Source organism: Rhinoraja longicauda, chromosome 17, assembly GCF_053455715.1.
Source record: "Rhinoraja longicauda isolate Sanriku21f chromosome 17, sRhiLon1.1, whole genome shotgun sequence".
In the NCBI taxonomy this organism is placed as follows: Eukaryota; Metazoa; Chordata; class Chondrichthyes; order Rajiformes; family Arhynchobatidae; genus Rhinoraja; species Rhinoraja longicauda.
Window position 1 is genome coordinate 31,453,006 of NC_135969.1, and position 21,244 is coordinate 31,474,249.

At 42.5% G+C, this 21,244-nt stretch overlaps 1 protein-coding gene across 7 annotated transcripts in view; it reads left to right on the forward strand.

The window, feature by feature from the left end:
• The window catches only part of chl1b (cell adhesion molecule L1-like b), a 639,417-nt gene that overhangs the window by 1,114 nt on the left and 617,059 nt on the right, over window positions 1-21,244 (forward strand). For 6 of the 7 annotated variants that reach the window (XM_078414480.1, XM_078414482.1, XM_078414481.1 and 3 more), the window contains exon 2: window positions 111-206. The gene's annotated coding sequence lies outside the window, so the exon portion shown is untranslated. The remainder of the gene's footprint in view (window positions 1-110; window positions 207-21,244) is intronic. The other variant, XM_078414477.1, reaches the window with a different exon arrangement.

Consider the following 21,244-nt stretch of genomic DNA (forward strand, 5'->3'; position numbering starts at 1 on the left):
CAGTCTGTCTGTTTATTTATTTATTTGTTCATTCATTCATTCATTCATTTCTTTCTTCCCCCCCCCCCCCCCCTCCTCCTTGAAACCCCCCCCCCCCCTCCCTCCCCTAGATTGTTGGAGAAGGAACCCAGCCCGCGTCCCGAGTCAGCTCTGGCCGCGTTATATTGAGGGTGTGTACCTACCTACCTACTCGGACAGTGCCAAAGGTAGGGGGGTCATTTTTAAGACGAGGAGGTACATCCTTTTCTTAAAAGAATGTACACCGTGGAGGGGTTGGTCTGACCTGTGCGGTTCAGGGGAGGCTCCTCGGAGGTTGTCACGTCCAGAGTGTGTTGGTGAAACACACACATCACGGGCAGTGCCGGCTCCTCGGCTGGGAAACTTTGAACGTTGCATTTACTGTCCTGGGGCGCGGTCGCTGCCAGCGGCTGCAGTGGCTCTGGGGACAGCAGGGGCGACAGGTGCCTGCAGAGGGAGAGAGGGAGAGGGGGAGAGAGAGGGAGGGGGAGAGAGAGGGTGATCTGGAGAAAGAGAGGGAGGGAGGTGGTCCGGGGAGAGGGAGAGTGGTGCCCGCAGAGAGTGAGGGAGAGGGAGAGGGGGAGAGAGAGGGAGAGAGAGGGAGGGGGAGAGAGGGTGATCTGGAGAAAGAGTGGGAGGTGGTCCGGGGAGAGGGAGAGAGGTGCCCGCAGAGAGAGACAGGGAGAGAGAGAGGGGGAGAGAGAGGGAGAGGGAGAGAGGGAGAGAGAGGGTAATCTGGAGAAAGAGAGGGAGGGAGGTGGTCCGGGGAGAGGGAGAGAGGTGCCCGCAGAGAGAGACAGGGAGAGAGAGAGGGGGAGAGAGAGGGAGAGGGAGAGAGGGAGAGAGAAGGGTGATCCGGGGGGAGAGAGGGGGAGAGGGAAAGAGGACGGGTGGTCCGGAGAGAGACGGAGAGAGAGGGAAGGGTGATCTGGAGAGAGAGAGGGGGGTGGTCCGGGGAGAGGGCGACAGGTGCCCGCAGAGAGAGAGAGGGAGGGAGAGGGAGGGATAGAGGGGGAGGGAGAGAGAGAGAGAGAGAGAGAGAGATGATCTGGAGAGAGAGACCTGTGGTCCGGGGAGAGAGAGGGAGAGGGAGAGAGAGAAAGAGAGAGGTGCTCCAGAGAGAGAGAGTCCAGAGACACACAGAGAGAGAGAGAGAGAGAGAGAGAGAGAGAGAGAGAGAGAGAGAGAGAGAGAGAGAGAGAGGGTGTCCCGGAGAGGGAGTGGAGGGTGTTACGAGAAGGAGCCCCGGAGAGTGACCAGTGTCCCGGGGAGAGAGTGACCAGTGTCCCGGGCAGGGAGTGGTGGATGTGCGGCCGAGAGCCACAGGTGTCCAGCTGTCCCTGGTGTGTGTGTGTGTGTGTGTGTGTGTGTGTGTGGGGACCGCTCCTCCATCCAAGGTGGGCTGGACTGACTGACTGACTGTCTGCAGGGTCGCTTTCACACCTTTGAATGGGACCGCACGGGGTTTTAAAGCGTTGGCTCACAAGAGTAGATGTTCGCAGCATGTATTCCCGCGGTGTATCTGTTCACGAAGCTCGAAGCCAAGCCCCACACTGTCGGGCTGTAATCCCTGGAGGGTGAGAGAGGGTGTACCGTCTCCCCTGAGCTCTGGGGACGGTGCACACACACACACACACACACACACACACACACACACACACACACACACAGGACGCCCGCAGCTACCAGCGTCGGGTACCTGCAGTATGTTTGGGAAGGAAAAGTTGGAGAGGAACCAAGACTTGGAATCCGTGCACAATTAATTGCAAAGTGGGCAGTTTGTTGCGTGGCAACCTGACATTTTAACTCTTACTTTAGTATAAGAAAATAACTGCAGGTGCTGGTGCAAATCGAAGGTGTTTATTCACAAAGTGCTGGAATAACTCAGCAGGTCGGGCAGCATCTCGGGAGAGAAGGAATGGGTGACGTTTCGGGTCGAGACCCTTCTTCAGACAATAAAGAAACAATAACATGGGAGCAGCTCCTTAAACCTAACATGGATACGTAACAAACCAGTGAAATAAACTGAGAGGTGTTCCATTATTATAGCAAACTAAAGTCCAAGCTAAATAACCTATTTCAGTCTGAGGACGGGTCTCGACCCGAAACGTCACCCATTCCTTCTCTCCCGAGATGCTGCCTGACCTGCTGAGTTACTCCAGCACTTTGTGAATAAATACCTTTGATTTAACTCTCACTTGTTGGTTAAACACACGGACAGGGATTTCTCCAGCTTTAGACAATAGACAATAGGTGCAGGAGGAGGCCATTCGGCCCTTCGAACCAGCACTGCCATTCAATATGATCATGGCTGATCATTCTCAATCAGTACCCCGTTCCTGCCTTCTCCCCATACCCCCTCACTCCGCTATCCTTAAGAGCTCTATCTAGCTCTCTCTTGAATGCATTCAGAGAATTGGCCTCCACTGCCTTCTGAGGCAGAGAATTCCACAGATTCACAACTCTCTGACTGAAAAAGTTCTTCCTCATCTCAGTTCTAAATGGCCTACCCCTTATTCTTAAACTGTGGCCTTTATTATTGTCTCATCCGAAAGGTTGATCCAAAAAAAAAATCTTCAGTTTTATTTTGCAGGCACCGGTGTTTGATTGATATGTTTGAATTTCCAGCACATTTCAACGGGGAATGAATCTTCAAAGGTTCAATTTGTAAATCTGACAGCAGAATTGATACCAAAGGAGGCGTGGCAGGTCGTGCATGCCGAACACGTTGCAAATCTTAACTAAAAAGGCAGATGATTGCAGGCTGTATTTTGTTTCCCACCTCTTGATAGATGTTGGAACACAAATGCAAATCTTGGTTTTGAAAATAGCCAATCTGATCATTCCACCAATGTGAGACAGATAGATTCTCAGTTTAAAAAAAATACTACAAATGTGAAACAGTTGTCATCAGTAGTAAAGAGGTGGGGGAGGGAAGGAGGGAGTGAGAAAATGGATCAGGTGCAAGCAGAGGAGATTAATTTAACTTGGCATCATGTTCAGCACAGACGTTGTATGCTGAAGGGCCTGCTCCTGTGCTTTAGTGATCTATGTTCCAACAGTTGGTGTCAACATGAGTGCTCCTGGGTATAGCTTTAGCTTTAGACACTCATTTTGGCCCGCTGTATTGCAACTGTCGATAGTCTTTATTATGTCTCTTCAATATCTGTAGACTGAGCTATATTTTACATTTTTATCAGATTGGAGTGGTGATAATTGCTGGAAACTCCATTCTCCATGAACCATGTACACCCTGTGGACAATATTTCAACTTTCCACTGATTTGAAACCCTATCATCAGCCTTCCAATCTTAGAGTATAAGACAGCACAACCATTGACACTATTAGGTAGACACAAAATGCTGGAGTAACTCTATGGGTCATCTCACCCTTCCCTGGAGAAAAGGAATGTGTGCCATTTCAGAGTGAAGAAGGGTTTCTCCTAAAATGCTGCTTGACCCGCTGAGTTACGCCAGCATTTTATGTCTATCTTTGGGATAAACCAGCATCTGCAGTTCTCCACGTTGATACAATTATCTCTTGAAAGGCAACAGCCTTTCTGTATGACTATTCTGTTTCAGTACAGTGATTAGCAATTTTGGCTTGACACCCTAATCAAGAACTGGAATCAATTTAAGGTTGAGTTGAGAAATAGCAACGGGCAGAAAACATTGGTAAAAATTATTTACAGACTAGTAAATAGTATTTGTGGTATTGGAATGACATAAATCATGAGATTAAAGGCAAGTGTAACAGAGATAATCCAGTAATCGTGAGAGATTAAAACCTACATATGTAATGGACAAATAAGGTGGAAGATGAATTTATGGAATGTGTATGAAATGTTGAGGAACAAACGAGGGTAAAAGACTATTCTGGGTCTTAAGTGCATAAGAAGGGTGAATTGGTAATTTTGTTGAGCAGTTTTTGGGGAAGAGTGACCATAATATGATATTGGACATTGGACAAAGTGATCATTCACTGAGAAACTTGTGTTTTAAATGTAAGTCAAGGAATTCAAAGAGACACAATAATGTCTTTAAATGTGATAGATTGCAAGAATGCTTTGAAAGATATAACAATGATTATCATTTAAAGAACTAAAGTAAAAGTTGCAAAATAAATAAAAGCCCATTGATTCTCCACAGTTTCCTCAACTACATCTCCTTCCACTTTACTAGGGTGTAAGCTACCCAAGTGAAATATAAGGTGCTGTTTCTCTAATTTGTGCTGGGCCTCTGACAATGGAGGAGGCCCAGGACAGAAAGGTCAGATTGGGAATGGAAGGGGAAGTTAAAGTGCTGAGCAATCGCGATATCAGGTAAGTTAAGGCAGACTGTTCAGCGAAACGATAGCAGAGCCTGCGCTTGGTCTCGCCGATGTACAGAAGTTGACACCTGGAAGAGCGGATAAAATAGATGAGGTTGGAGGAGGTGCAAGTGAACTTCTGCCTCACCTGAAAAGACTGTCATGGTCCTTGGAGACGAGGGGGGAGGTAAAAGGACAGGTGTTGCATCTCCTGCGGTTGCAGGGGACAGTTCCTAAGGAGGGGGTGGTTTGGGTGGGAAGGGGGCGAGTTGACCAGGGAGTTGCGGAGGGAATGGTCTCTGCGGAAAGTAGAAAGGGGTGGAGAGGGGAAGATGTGGCCAGTAGTGGGATACTTTTGGAGGTGGTGAAAGTGTTCTTTCCTACACAATGCTGTTAAGGGTCTTTCCACGAGTCGTGACTACATTGTGCTTTCCTTCTCTCTTACCGCCCCTCTCCGAGAGAGAGGACGAAGCCCACGTCCTCATTTTTTATGGATCATCTATAATTTCAGCTTGGGATTCATCACCAGACTCACCTTTCCCTCTCCTTCCCCCTCAACATTTTGAGAGACAGCTCCCTCTATTATTCCATACTCCACTCTGCCTTCTCCATCAACCACTCCTCTTCTCGTGGCACCTTCCCACTAAACTGCAAGACAAGCAACAAGTGCCCTTATCACGATCCAATCACACAACCAGTCCATCCAAGTCTAACACTAATTCACTTGCACTTCTTTATCAGAGTCATAGAGTGATACAATGTGAAAACAGGCCCTTTGGCTCAACTTGCCCACACCGGCCAACATGTTCCAGCTACACTAGTCCCACCTGCCTGTGCTTGGTCCATATCCCTCCAAACCTGTCCTATCCATGTACCTGTCTAACTGTTTCTTAAACGTTGGGATAGTCCCATTCTCAACTACCTCCTCTGGCAGCTTGTTCCATACACCCACCACCCTTTGTGTGAAAAAGTTATCCCTCGGATTCCTATTAAATCTTCTCCCCTTCACCTTAAACTTATGTCCTCTGGTCCTCGATTCCCCTGCTCTGGGCAAGAGATTCTGTGCATCTGCCCGATCTACTCCTCTCATGATTTTATGAACCTCTATAAAATCACCCCTCATCCTCCTGCGCTCCAAGGAGAAGAGACCCAGCCTACTCAACTTCTCCCTATAGCTCAGACCCTCTAGTCCTGATAACAAGTTGTTCTCTCTATAGTGGCCATGATGCATCTCATCTGCATGGTAAAAAACAAACTCAGATTGGATGATGACTCCGTTTCTTTCCAGGGATCTACAGTTTTCTTGTTCCAGTATGATTCTTTAGGTCCTCACAATATATTCTAGAATTGATATTAATTGATATTAATCTTAAAGTTATTTATGGACATGGTGACATTGGGGTGACTTTTTTTCACATGGTAGAGATTTTTGGTATAAATTATAATGCCTTCATGTTTATTGCACTTCTGGTATTAAAGAGGAGAACATGCCTTGCAGGCCATGTCAGTTTTCGAATGCTTTCCTTTTTTAAGTGCAAATAAGACAGTGCACTTTCCTTGATTATTCCGACTCTCCAGAGTCAAGATGTGCTACTCAACCTGATAGCATGCTTCATGTTGATTGTTTGCTTTACGTTTTCTGTTTACTGCTGTGAAAGATTGGAATATGGCTATTGAAAAGAGTGTTTGTTGAAGACAATAACGTATTAAAAATATCGCCAGACATTTGGACATCTTTTGTCATTTTCATTTCTACACGATAACTGACAGTTTAAGGCTGCGTTGTGTAATGGTTTTAACATTTTTGAATGAAACCCCCACTTGTTCACTCTCCCCTGAAAAACACTTGATGATATCATGGGCTTCTCGTTTCAAGGAGATTTCTTCCAGGATTTGTGCTGTTACCAGCACACCATGTTTATCATTATTTCTTTCTAACCCTTTTTTGATCATTTCTATTTTAATTATCTCCGTCAAAGTCTCTGCAATTTACCGAAGGATAAAAGTACCCGCCTTTTTTTACGCGTTATGTAGGTTTGTTTGCCTTTGATTCACTCACCGATGTTATACAGTACACTAGTTTTGTGTTGGAATACTGACTGAGTAACTTCTATTATGGTGTACCTTTAGTACTAGTTACCAGTATCACCTTTTACCAAAGGAATACATTTCTTTGCAACTTCTCCCAATTGGCTGCTGTAATTCCAACTGCTAACCTGTTTGCAGATTGACCTGGAGACCCAGCTAATCTTCAGCTGAATTCATGGGAGCTGTTTGGGAGAATCCCTGAGGAAATTTGCAGTATTCATATGAGGATTTGAAAGGGTACTCTTTATCACTGTGCTGCAGCTGTCAGTCTGCTACATGTTCTCCTTTCAGCCTTTAATTCCATGCTCACTCTGTTCGCGATGATTTCATCTTCTGTGAAAGACCAGAATTTTCCTTACGGACAAGACCACAGTCGTTGGGATTAGAAGAACTTACTTCTCCCGCTGTATCAAAATTGCTTACAAAAAAAACATTAAACCATGAAAGGCATTACTGAGACTTGGTTGCAAACTACCTGAAATTCAGTGCGGCTTATGCAAGGAAGTTAAGAAAAATAATAGATAAGGAGGAGTTTCTTTAGAAATTATGCATGAAAGTACATATGTGCATATTATGAGAGGTTTGCAGATATGAAGAATTTATGGGTAGAAAGAGACAGATAAGGATTTAAGACGAAAGTGATATTGCTATAATTTTTCTGGTTGCATCAGCACACTGATACTGCATAGAGAAGCTGCAAATCAACAAGCATTTGGCAAAGACTAGTTTTAATTGAGGATTTTAACTTGTAACGGTTGGAATAAGAGCTGGTTCACATCTAAAAAGGTAGTGAATTCTTGATGCATGTTTAGAATAGTTTTCTGCGACAATCTGGGTGGCACGGTGGTGTGGCAGTAGAGTAACTGCCTTACAGCGCCAGGGACCCGGGTTCTATCCTGACTGTTTGTTTGTATGGAGTTTGTACTTTCTCCCCGTGACCTGCGTGGATTTTCTATGCGATCCCCAGTTTCCCCCCAAACTTCAAAGACGCACAGGTTTGTAGGTTAATTGGCTTGGTATAAATGTAAAATTGTCCCAAGTATGTGTAGGATAGTGCTAGTGTGCGGGGATCGTTGGTCAGTGCGGACCCGGTGAGCCAAAGGGACTGTTTCTGTGCTGTATCTCTAAACTAAAACGAAGCTAATATACCTCATGACATGTTAGAGTTGTAAACCAGCATCTGCTGTTCCTTATGTCTGCATGTTAGGGTTAGTATTGGAAAATGACCCAGACTTAGTTAACAGTCCATGAATATTTGTCTGATACTGACCCCAATGTGTAACATTAAAAAATTAGCAGCTTTAAACCACTGTGAAGAGCATAGATCGGGATGTTGGCTGTACCATGTAATGAGGAAGAAGCTATACGTGATGAACTGGGCCTACTTGCTCACGACCAACACCACAGGTTTCCTGTGGGAGGTTTTCCAAAAGTAATTTAACATGATGTCGGAACAGCTTATGGCCAAAAGGGGCATAAGCCCTTCTTGTGAAGAGAAACAACTTTTGATGAGAGAAGAGGTGCCGGACACCAGGTTAAAGGCAAATGTGAACAGAATGCAAAATATATTGGTTATCTAACAAATGGGAGAGAGTAAGAAATCACAGGTAGGAAGGTCCATAAGATTGCAATAGATATCAAAATCAAAGAACGATTCTAACAATCAAACTTAATTTTTACAATTGTGTTAAGAAGAATTGTCAGGAGCAATATAGGCCCTTTAAAAATAGATAGTTGAAATTGTGAATAAAAATAAAGAGGTGATAACCATTTTGAATGGGTTACTTTGTGACAATGTTTAAAGGATGAAGATAGCATCCCAAGGAAATAAAGGATGAATCAGAGCCAAGGCGCCCAAAAATGGATGCTGTTTAAAAAAAAATTGTAATGACATTGAAAACTGACAGAACCCGCACCATTGCACAAACTAAAATTCGCTTGATGAAGGGAACTCTTCCATTAAGTTAAAAATTGGGTTGAGTAAATTGTAATTTTATGAAATAGAGAGAGTGAAAAAAGAGATTGAGTGATCAGTTAGATGAACATCTGTTGACAGGAAATTAGAGGAGTCTATAATTATTAGAGTCTGTAATTAAGAATTGAGTGACGGAGCACAATGACGTTTTTCAGATTAACCAGGGTGAGAGCAATGTTGATTTCCATGAGACAGATAGATGTTATTTGTATGGACTTTCTGAAGGCATTTGATAATGTTTCTTTGAAGAGACTGTTAGCTAAAGCTGAATCCCATGGGATTATAGAGAAATTATTGATCTGTCTCCAAAATTGGTTAAAAACCAAGGATAATATAGGCAGGTATTCAAATTGCTGGAAATCTGAAACAAAATGATAAAATGCTGGGAACACTCAGCAGGCCAGGTAGCATCTGGAAAGAAAAACAAATTTACCAACACTTGTTCTGTCCACTGTGATTTGTCAGTGCTCACATTGTGGTCTCCCCTCTGTTTTCAGGCTTCTGAACTATACTGCACTTTGTAGCTTCACCTTTGCTCTATCTATTGTACGTGTTTGAATTGATTGTATCCATGTATGGCATTTTAGGTCTGTTTGGATAGCATGCAAAACAAAAATCATGTAACTCGGTACATAAACCAAATGCAGATCTAATGAGAGTTTTGTGGAGCATCAATGTTCAATCCCAGAGCTTCCTGTTGTCTGCCATATTAAATCTCCATCCCAGTCTGACCTATCTGTGCTCGCCTAGTACTGTAATAGCAAAGCTCAATGCAAGCCTGAGGAACAGCACCTCATCTTCCACCAAGGTACTTTGAGGCCTCCTATGCTCAATGTTGAATTTTACGTTCACTGAGAATTTACTCTCCCTGTCTGTGTCTGTGTCACAACAGGCCATTTCAGCTGTAAACTATCTATTCATGTTCTCTGGAGATGCTGCCTGGCCCGCTGAGTTATTTCAGCACTTTGTGTCTTTTTTTGTAAACCGCCATCTGCGTTTCTTTGTGTCTCCATCTGTCTGAGATATTGATTTAGTTTTCTCAATCCATTAGTGTGTCATGACCTGTTGGGCATGACCAGCAATCTTGAAGTTCACAACACTTTATTATTCCCATTGTTACCATTAATCCATCGATCTGTACATCGCAACAGCAGCCTGGGCCTCACCTGTCACACATTAATTTTGTCCCATCCTTCTCCCAACCTTCTCTACAAAATAAAACTAACCAGTCTTTCTCTCTTTCCCAGATCCGGGGAAGGATCGACGATCTGAAATGTTAACTTCTGTTTCTCTTTCCACAGATGCTGCCTGACCTCTTGAGTGTTTGCAGCATTGTGAGTTTGTAAATCAAATTGGCAGGACATGCTTAGTGGTGTTGGCACCACAACTATTCTTTCATGATTAGACACTGGGAGAAAAAATAGTTATGCATAGAGGTTTTCTGATAATATAATGATAAGCAGTATTTTAGCAGTATAGATTGAAGTATTATGATATAGAGTGTTAATTGATTAAGTCTTTGTAATTTGGAAGGTTAAGAGTTGAATTGGTCGATGTTTTCAAGCTGTTAAAGGAAATTGATCTGCTGTGAACTATTCCTGCTGCTGGTAAATGGAACGATTGAAAGTAAGAAGACCTTTTTTATTCTACGTGCAGGATTTGGAACTTCCTTCTGCAAAGATATTCATTGTTGATAAACCCCATATAAATTGCAGGATGACTTTCAAAATATTGCAGCAATATGGAAAAGTAACATTATTTGCTTCCCGTGAATTGCAGTAGATTGCAAAATTGAGAAGAGAGGGAGAGTAGAGGAACTGAGGGAGAGTCCAGGAACAGCCAGAGATGCCTGGAGAGACTAACGAGGAGTCCAGAGACTCGTGAAGCAAGAGATCAGCAAGGCCACTGACCTCCTCAAGTGCATCTGGTCAGGGGCAGACAATACATTCCATTACTGCGCCATGTCCAATTTCAGCAGTAGTATATTTTGAGTATGAAAATGACGATGGATCAATTATCAGTTGTAAATCTGAATTTGTAGAGTTTTGTGTTAAGTTAAGTATCATGGGGATCAGACAGAGTATGTGTAATTGGGCCACACATCAGCTGTCCTCCGAGACAAGTGCCACAACAGCCTCTAGGGTTGAACTTTAAACCTTCTAAGGACGTAGAAGTGTTGCTGTACTTTCTTGGCCATTGCTTTGATATGGCTAGTCCAGGATAGGTTGCTGGTGATATTTACTCCAAGGTTTTTGCTGCCCACATCTACATTTGGGAGCTGACCTGAGCTCCATTGCAAAAATGGGAAGAATTCAATCCGCTTTTTCCTTCAGTCCACGGGAGCAGGCAGAGTGGGAACAATCATTTGGCTCCAAAAGCAGTCATTCACAGATCTCATTGGCAACTCCTTGCCAGCAGCACTTGGCCGTAGCCCAGGATGGTCTCTTAATCTCCTTGCACAAAAATCGTAGCTTCTGCAGGCTCTGTTCTTCACTGCCTTATACAGTTCCTGCTGACTCCCTGTCAGCATTTTCCCACTCTCTTCCCATTATCTCAGAATCCATTCATTGAGTGGCAGCAATCCTTATTTAGCTGGAAGAGTGTTACTTGCGTGGTTGCATGTTCCTTTAAGATCAACTGAGGACTTGCTGGGTTAAAAGTCATAAGTTACAAGAAGTTTCAATGCCTCAATAAAGAATGTGACTCAGAAAAAGCAGTTTCACAGTGTCTCTTGTTATTCTGATTTTTGGAAGTTGAATGAGAGGGAATGTTACACTATTTATCGTAATTTGTTTGTCATTGCTTGGATGTATTGCAATTCTATTCTGAGTCGTCCTCCCTGTCTCTCAAGTTGTATGTATAACTGTTATCTTTGCATTTGTGTGTTACCCCTGTTTTATCAGATGGATAAGTGCGGCTGAAGCAAGCATGCTGAAGCTGACAAAATAATAAGGGTCTCAGCTGTTTGGCTCTTCTGGTTGATGAGAACTTCCAGCTTGTATCTGGAGCTGAATTATTTCTGAAGTGATGAAGATGATATCGTTGATAAGTAGTCAATCTGGATGAGAGATCATGATCTTCATGAAGTAACCTCCAACCATAATCTGAACTTGCGTCCTCAGAGATGCATATGATACAGTTATATTTTCTGACCTTATTATTTTGAATAAGAATGGTTTAATATTGTCACATGTACATGATAACAGTGAACATTTTTGTTTTTCATGCCAACAGTCAAAACATACCACATACAAATATAATCAAGTCATATACAAGTAGAAGAGAAGATAGACACAGAATGCTGGAGTAACCCAGAGGGACAGCTAGCATCTCTGGAGAGAAGGAACGGGTGATGTTTCGGGCCGAGACGGGGGTCTCCAGAGATGCTACCTGTCCTGCTGAGTTACTCCAGCATTTTGTTTCTACCTTTCGGTTTAAACCAGCATCTGCAGTTCCATCCTACTACGTATAAGAGGTTGGACAAAAGAGAAAAATACCAGAGTGCAAAATCTAGTGTAACAGCACTATAGTGTAATAGCTCCACAGTTAAAGTGTAGATATAAAATGTGCAAGGGCCACGATGAGGTAGATTGGGAGATCGGGCTGCACCCTTAGCTTATGACAGGTCCATCCAGTAGCCTGATAACAGTGTCAAAGAAGCTGTTTCTGAATCTGTGGTGTGTGCTTCTAACTTTTTGTATCTTCGTGTTGATGGGATCAGGAAGAAGAGGGAATGACTGGGGCTTAAATGATCCTTGATAATGTTGGCGGTAGGTTTTTGATCCATCCCAATAGGATGTTTTCTGCAGTGCATCTGTAGAAATTGGTAAAAGTGGAAGGCATGCTGAATTTCCTTAACCTTCAGAGGAAGCAGAGGCATTGGTATGGTTTCTTGGCAATGTCAATGTGATTGAATCAGGGCAGGTTGTTGGTGATGTTTACGGCCAGGAGCTTGAAGTACCTGACCATCTCCACTTCAGTATCATTGATGCTGACTGGGAAGTGTAGTGCATCCCAATTTCTGTGTCATTGATTAACTCCTTTGTCCTTCTGACATTGAGGGAGGGGTTGTTGTCTTGATACCATGTTACTAAGCTCTCCATATCGTTCCCGGTCTTTGTCTCTTCATTGTTCGAGATCTGGGCTGCTCTGGAGGTGTAATCTGCAAATTTGTAAATGTAGTTAGAGCAGAATTTGGCCACACAGTTGTGAGTGTACCGGGAGTAAAGTAAGGGACTAAAATCACATGCTTTTAGGGCACCAGTATATGCTGTGTTCTTGCTGGGTTACAATTAAAAAGGTGATTTCACTTAAATATTTTTTGACGTACCAGACAGAGGAAGTTTTGTTAATTGGTTTTGGCTGCAGTACCATAATGATAACAAGTCTGGGATATTGATTTTTTTTGACAAGTTAACCTAAGGTCTTGCCCTTTATTATGATGCCCTCTTAATTATTCACACTTGGAAAAGGTTACCCAGGGAAATCTATGATTCCATGAAAAGTGTAGTGGTTTGTGTAATGGCCAGCATTAGTCTTCTGCAAAGCACAATTTGGAAAATAAAATTTCAGGCTCAGTGTACTGTACTTCTATCAAATGTTTGTGAATGCACCATATATGCCGAGTTTTAAGTCACCTCAGATTTAGATTAATTTATTATTACATACAGAGGGTGGAATGAAATTATTTTTTTTCGTGATGTTCAAAGGTGAAACAGTATATGATAAATTCAGTAATGATAAATTCAACAATAAATACAATGACCTGTGCAAAACAGCAGAATGGCGCAAACTAGTAGTGCAAAATCTATGTCGTGCCACAAAAAAGTGGAAATAAAAGAATAAATAAATAAGCGAGAGTTAAGAGTAACAGTATGTGACTTTCTCCGGAAGTGGAGTATGAAAGAGGTGAAGTCAGTTAGCAGTGAGAAAGAAGCTGTTTTTAATTCTGGATATCTGAGCTTTTAAGCTCCTGTATCTTCTCCTAGAAGAGAGAAAAGGGAATGGCCAGGATTGCAGGCATTTTGACGGTACAAAACGGTTTTCCTGAACTTTGTAAAGCTGGATTGGATGGAAGGAAGGGCACTGGGAATGAGTTCACCACTTTCTGCAGGTTCAGGCGATCAAGAACAGAGCCAATGTCAGACCAGGCTGAGGTGCATCCCATCAGAATACTATCAATGGCACATCTTGAGAAATTCGAGAGAATCCTTGTGGACATGCTAAATCTTTCCAGGTTCCTAAGAAAGTAAATATGCTGATGCGCTCTCTTGATCACCACATCATCATGATGGGACTTGGTTAGGTTGCTGCTTTTATGGATGCCTGAGAACTTGAAGGTGTCAACCATCTTTACTGCAGCTCTTTTGATGAGTACTGGGTCGTTTCTTCAGGTCAACAACCACCTCTTTCATCTTGCTGATGTTAACGGCTAGCTTATTGTCCTGGTTCCATAAAATCAGGTTCTCGATCTCTTTCCTGTACTTCCTCTTAATTGTGTTGCAGATCCGACCATTAACAGTTGGTGTCCTTTTAAATTTAAGGTTTAATTCAAATTAAAGAATGTGCATTTATATCGTAGACCATGGCCAAAGGATGTCACAAATCATTTCTTACCAAAAAGGCCAGTATTTATTTATCTCAATCAGCATTGCTTCAAAAGGAGATTATTTCTCTCAGTGGGAGTTTCCTCTCCACATATTTACATTTGGATGTAAAGTGTTTGGGACATTTTAAAATCATGAATCGGACTTTACAAATTTTACCTAGAATACCAGAAAGACTATTCCATCCAGGACCCATGTTGTCTTTGATGAATCCAAATCGTCATCAGCTCACTGTATGCAGTGCTGTGTCCTTTGGTACCACAGGGAAATATGAGACAAGGATGAAAGCCTGTACAGAACTTAAATCTGCCATCCTTTGACACTGCCTCTCTAACGCCTTTGCCAAAAAGCAGTATGTAGACATTTTATGTGGGGACGATTCATGAAGGGGTAGTTTGGAAGCTGCTTTCATGCCAGAAAAAAAAACCCATTTCCACAGCCATTATCAAATATGAACTACTTTGAAAATATGATGAAATGTGATGAAAATACTAAAAATGTACATTGGAATAAAAAAAACTCCCCAATGAAACAATATAGCTATCCAATTTTTTTGACCATTTGAATTTTTTGCTGCATCTAAATTTAGTTGGGGTTTTTTTCAGAATGAAATAATTTTGTTTCCACTATTGTACAGACGTACTCCAAAGACGTACAGGTATGTAGGTTAATTGGCTGGGTAAATGTAAAAATTGTCCCTAGTGGGTGTAGGATAGTGTTAATGTACGGGGATCACTGGGCGGCACGGACTTGGAGGGCCGAAAAGGCCTGTTTCCGGCTGTATATATATGATATGATATGATGATATTGTGGAAAATTTCCTGGGCAACTGGACAGGTATTTGGAACTTGATTTTGATTATGGGAAACAAAATGCCACAGCATATTTCCTGTAATGTCTTAAGTATAGATTACCCTTTCAAAAGAGCTTTGTTGAAAAGACCTTTAATGGAAGAAAATGACTCTTGAGTGGTGTGGTTCACGGCATTTCTTTAGGTTGTGCTCCATAATTTAAACATATTCGCTGTGCAGCAGCATTGGTCTCACTCACAAAATGAACATGGCAAATGTCAATCATTGATTTTTAAAAAAGTCTTATTCTTTAATTTTTAAATCAAGAATAACAGAATAAATCCTTTATGTGTTATTCTGAATGTGTTACAGTACTCTGTCATTTTAGCAAAATTTCTTTGTGGATCGAAAAGCCCAAGGGACTATTATGGTAAATATTCTCTTGGTTTAATGTGTGGCTGGTGGGGCCAGTTCTTACCAGACAAAGAATTGACACATATAGTAGTCAGTTTACTGCATTTAAAATAAGACTCATAAATTGTAGCTGAAGCTCTCATTCCATTTACGGTTCAATGGCCATACATGCATTGCATGTGTTTTTGTCATTCAAGTTCATCTATCTTTGTGTGGTGTCAGGGAAAGCAAATGTTCTTCATTGCAATATTATGTATCAAGGCATGTTATTGACTGTTTAATCTTAAATTCAACACCTGATTAAAATAGAGTCCTTTCGAATGCAAGTGGCTTAAATTGTATTATGTTAACTAAAATTGACATTTTTCAGAAGAAAATTTCTGTTTGGCTCCACCGAAATTAATTTTAGCTTTCAATTAAAACTTTTGAGATCTAAATCAGCTTTGTGAACAGTCGAGTACATTTGAAATAGTTTGCAAGCATTATTTCCAATCTCTTAGATGCCACTTAAAGCTTTATATTAAAATTAAGTAGGGAATTGCTAGTAACTCTTGAGCAGATGCGTGCCGGAAAGTTAGTTTGTAAATGTTAAAAGATGGGTTTGAAAATTTTACTGGACCACTTGCATTAAAAATATGACGAAAAAAAAAAAATTCAGAGGGGCAAGGAACTGCAGATGCTGGTTTACAACAAAAAGACACTAAGTGCAGGAGTAACTCAGCAATTTAACTGATCAGTCTGAAGAAGGGTCCTGACACGAAACATCAACTATCCATGAACATTTTGCTTTACGTTGCCAAAAAATCAATTAACACCTTTTCACTCATTCTCATATTTTCCATGTAGGAAAATAACTGCAGATGCTGGTACAAATCGAAGGTATCACAAAATGCTGGAGTAACTCAGCAGGTCAGGCAGCATCTAGGAGAGAGGGAATGGGTGACGTTTCTGGTCGAGACCCTTCTTCAGACTGAGGAAGGGTCTCGACCAGAAACGTCACCCATTCCCTCTCTCCCAGATGCTGCCTGACCTGCTCATACTTTCCATTGTATTTACTCCAAATTGTCCGGCGATATTCTTAATCGTACACGACTCATAAAAGCTGATAAGGCAAATATATGTCGAGAAATCGGACCCGGTTGCATGTGTTTGCATAATAGCATTTTCTTATGGGGTAGATTGTGCTAACCCTGCAATTCTCCTTTGTGCAGCCCAGATCTGCATGTTATCATTTGAACAGTTAATGACGTCATCTGTGCAAAGAGGGAATTGCTATGATCACAGAACAAAATTGGTGTACAAAGGCACAACCTGTGAGCTCAGTTTGTTATACCCAAAAAGCATGAAGCAAATTGCTTGGGTGATGGGCAAAAATACAATTTTTTCTATAAAATATATAAAGTATATATGTAATAATTAAAACAATATATATATAAAATATAATATGTTTTTGGATGCACCATTGATGGTTAACTAGGCTCAACACAAAATACTGGAGTAACTCAGCGGGTAAGGCAGCATCTCTGGAGCAAAAGGATAGGTGATGTTTCAGGTCGGGATCTTTCTTCAGATTCCCTGCAGACAGCACCCATAGTCAGGACCGAACCCGGGTCTCTGGCACTGTAAGGCAGCAACTTTACTATTGCGCCACTGTGCTGCCCCCATAGGTGTAGGGCCTTGTGTACCATGTGTATATGGAGTGTGTGAGTCTGTGTACCACGTGTATATGGACTGTGTGAGGGTGCAGCCCCTGTTTCAATATCTAAAAGGGCTGCTCCTTGCCTTCTGGCTGCACTTCTCACCCACCATCCTCATCTTTGGACATCCTGTGCGTAGGGGGGAGGGTAGGGCCGAAGATGTCCTGGTTGGGTTGCTCCTGGGCCTGGCCAAGCTGGCCATCCGCGACTCACAGCGCCAGGCGGAAGAGGGCTCTGCCCGAGACAGCTGCCTACCCCTTTAGGTTACGGGTTACGTCGGCGCCCGGGTGGTGTTGGAGAGGGACTATGCGCTGTCCACGGGAACCCTGGGGGGTTTCCGGGACCGCTGGGTACCACAGGGGATTGGATTGGATGCATCCTGGATAGGGATTGTAATATAGTTGTATAATAGTTTCATTTGGTATATTTGTTTGTATTGTATTCTGGTGGGGGGGTTCTGTTTTGTTTTATTGTATTGCAAATATTGTTAAAAAAAAATAGGTGTAGGGCCTGTTTCCATGCTGTATAAAGCTATCACTGTGAACAAAATTGGAAAAGGATTCTGAGCCGAAACGTCAATTATCCTTTTTCTCCAGAGATGCTGTCTGACCTGTTGAATGACTCCTGCACTTTGCGTCTATCTTTGGTATAAACCTATATATGCAGCTCTTTGTTTCTACGTTGATGTTTAACTCGCTGCCTCAGACATATAGATTTGTCATTGATCTGTATTTATTACAGGAGGTTCTTGTCATGGAGCTTGGTGCCTGATCTTGTGTTGTCAAGTGAACTTACAAGCTTACACTTGCAGAGTTGTGGTGTATGGGTTTGCATTAGGGGTAGCAATGCTCCCAGAAAACTATCGCTTCCTCCCACCCTGTCATTCCCCCACCCGAACCTTCCCACCATGGCAACCTTTTTGTCTTGCAGCTGGTCTTGTGGCTGCCATGGAGCTTGATCTTTAAGGTCCAATCACCTTCCTTGTGGACAGCACAGCGAGCTGTGAGCTCTGCAGACAGCTCCTGACACAATTTTCACTGCTCCTGGACACGAATGAGTGTGCAGAACCCACAGCTCTAATTTTAATCAATCTCAGCCCATTCCCCCCCTTTTTCTGAAGAGCCATGTAAGCAATTATACAGAGCTCACATTTGGTGCAGGAACAAAGGGAAGCTCCAATTTCAAAATAATTATGTTTATTGGTCTTGAATTGGACAGGCAATCCTTTAATCAATGAAAGTATTCGCAGAGGTCAGACAATGTACTAGAAAGCCTTTTCTACCCCCTTAAGTGATGTATCACATGCATTGGTGAAACGTTAAAACTTGTGCCCTGAATTTCACTTTTGTTTCAAAAATTGAAATATAGTAGGCCCTAAGTGGAAATTTCAATTTATCTTGAAAGTAAATGCAGGCATTAACATATCTATAGCTGCTTGCCCATGGACTTAATCTGGTATAAGTCTTCACAGTTGTAAAGCTGCCATCATGCAGCTAGTCTTAAACTAAAGGGCTCGTTTGATTTTCTTTTCAAGGCAGAATGTGAAGGTCCTTCCTTATGCTGCTGTAAAACATTTAGTATTGAGGTTGGTGGGGAGGGGATAGGAAGAGAAAGGTCTGTAATATTACAGTGCAGTTTTATGGTGTATATTAATATCTGAAAATCATAGTTGTGTTCTGTGTTCATAATTTCATTCGCAAGGCCATGGGAAGAATGTATTAACATATATAAGCATGGTCAAAATGAGGTATCTTACTATGATTGATATTCCATTATGTTTAGAAGATTGAGAATCTCATGGAATCTCTCTCCACATTCTTACACGGCTTGATGAGGGACCGATGAGCCCAGAACCAGTGCCACGTTCTCAGATTGAGGGTAAGCCTCGTAGGACTGAGATGATGGAATATTTCTTCATGCAGTAGGGTGGTAAAAAATTGGAATTCTCTTCTCTGGAGAGATAAGGTAGATCAGTCATTGACTTCATTTGAAACCGAGTTTGATAATTCTCTACATACTTTGGAAATCGGGAGGGGTTATGGGGATGGTGCAGGCTGATGAAGTTATTGTCGATGACGAGAGGTGACAGTTGGTTTTCTTTGGGGATCAAAGCAGCCATTCCTGCTCCGATTTAGACTTTAGACTTTACTTTACAGATATAGCACAGAAACAGGCCCTTTGGCTAACCAAGTCCTCACCGACTAGCTATCACCCCGTACACTAGCACCATCCAACACACGAGGAATAAGTTACAATTTTAACAGAAGCCAATTAAACTGTACACCTGTATGTCTTTGGAGTGTGGGAGAAAACTGGAGCAAGCGGAGAAAACCCACACGGTCACAGGGAGAACGTACAAACTCTGTACAGGCAGCACCTGTAGTCAGGATCGAACATGGGTCTCTGGCGCTGTAATTCCAGTAATTCTACTACTGCGCCACTGTGCTGCCCGTTTCTTGCATTTTTATGTTCTTATTATGCGAGCAAACATAAATCTGTTAACTTGTATTGCTGTTCATTTTATTCACAATCATAACTTTATACATCACAGAATCAGGCCCGACACCTCAATTTGTCCATACCATGCACTTTGCGCACTTAAACTAGATTGATTTTGTGAATTCCTGTCTCAGTGGAAGTGCATACCAGGCCCCCCTTAGCTGCCGAACCTACTGTTGACAACTGTAAGATTGCCACATTGCTTATGCTTTCCAGTTTTACAGCTCACACGCTCAATGAAATAAGCTGTAAAATTGCAATAAAAGAGCTTTGCTATGGTAATCATAAAGCACACAGTAAACACAGGCAATTATGATGATTATTCATAGCATCGGAGTGAATTAGTTTTGATTGTAAATGAGCTTCGGGCTTGCAATGAAAATCTAATTTGAGACCTGGCTGTACCTTGATGCAGGAGGACAGATGTCACACCATTATGGCGTGATTTGGAATGAGATATTGCATGAAACCAGAGTCAAATACTCCTCTTTTTGGCCATGACAACATGTACTCTCGGGTCCTTAATTCAAATGTTTGGAGAAGGGATTCTTGCGTTTATGCTGTGCAAACATTTTGACCTGTTTGAAGCAACACTGCCCCAGCTTCTTCCAGTTTTACCCAGCACTCTCCATGGAGCGGTGTGATCGATGTTCCAGCCCGACAGGTTAACCAGTAATAATATGATTCTGTCTGGCTGGAACACACACTGTGGCCAATAATTCATTTTTTAATTTAGAGATACAGCTCGGAAACAGGCCGGTTGGCCCACTGAGTCTGCGCCAACTAGCGATCCCCGCACACGAACACTATCCTACACACACTGGGGACAATTTACAATTATACCAAGCCACTTAACCTACAAACCTGTACGTCTTTGAAGGAAACTGGGGATCCCGGAGAAAACCATTGCAGGTCTCGGGGAGAACGTACAGATGTACAAACTCCATACAATCACCCATAGTCAGGATCAAACCCGGGTCTCTAGCGCTGTAAGGCATCAACTCTACCGCCACCATGCTGCCCATTTTGAAAAGGTAGTTGCAGAATAAGAGTGTGTTTATTTTCACCACTACTTGTAGTCTGACTCTAGAACCGGTTTCACTTTAAGTGTTTTTTTTAATGTGTTTAGTTTAGTTTAGCGATACAGCATGGATAAAGGTCCTTCGGCCCAACGTCCATCTTTGATAGGCGGATGGTTGGACAAAGGCCAGAGATGAATGGACAGTAGATGTGAGACAAAAGGATTGAAGAGTTGTGAATTGTGAAGCTAGAGAAAGGAATGTAGGTGGCAGGGGAGAGGCAGGGGAGAAATAGGTGCGAGTCCAGGTGGAGCACAGGGGTGAGAGGGGTGGTGGGAAGAAAGGGGGTGTGGGGGAAGAAGGAAGGGGTGGTTGTTGATACCTAAAATTGGAGAATGCAATGTTCATACCATGGGGTTGTAAGCTACCCAAACACAATATGAGATGTTGTTCCTCCAGTTTGCATGCAGCATCACTCTGGCAATGGAGGAGGCCCAGGGCAGAGAAGTCAGAATGGGAATGGCTTTAACTCCCTTTCCCCTTCTCATACTGACCTTACTGTCCTGGGCCACCTCCATTGAAGCAGAGGCTTCCAAAGTGTAAAATGATTTGCACGACAAATCGCATTCCATTGATGTAGACCCAAGCCCTTCTGTCCTGTTGATTTTTGAACAGCCCTTTTGATAATCCACATGGGGTGTTGCTTCAAACGTTTAACAGATGATATAGAAATCAAGATGAACTCGTGATGATTTTCACAGGTCTGCATTATTACATGCAGTTCTTTTTTTTTTTTTACCTTTTAAGACATCAGTGTCACGATTTACAA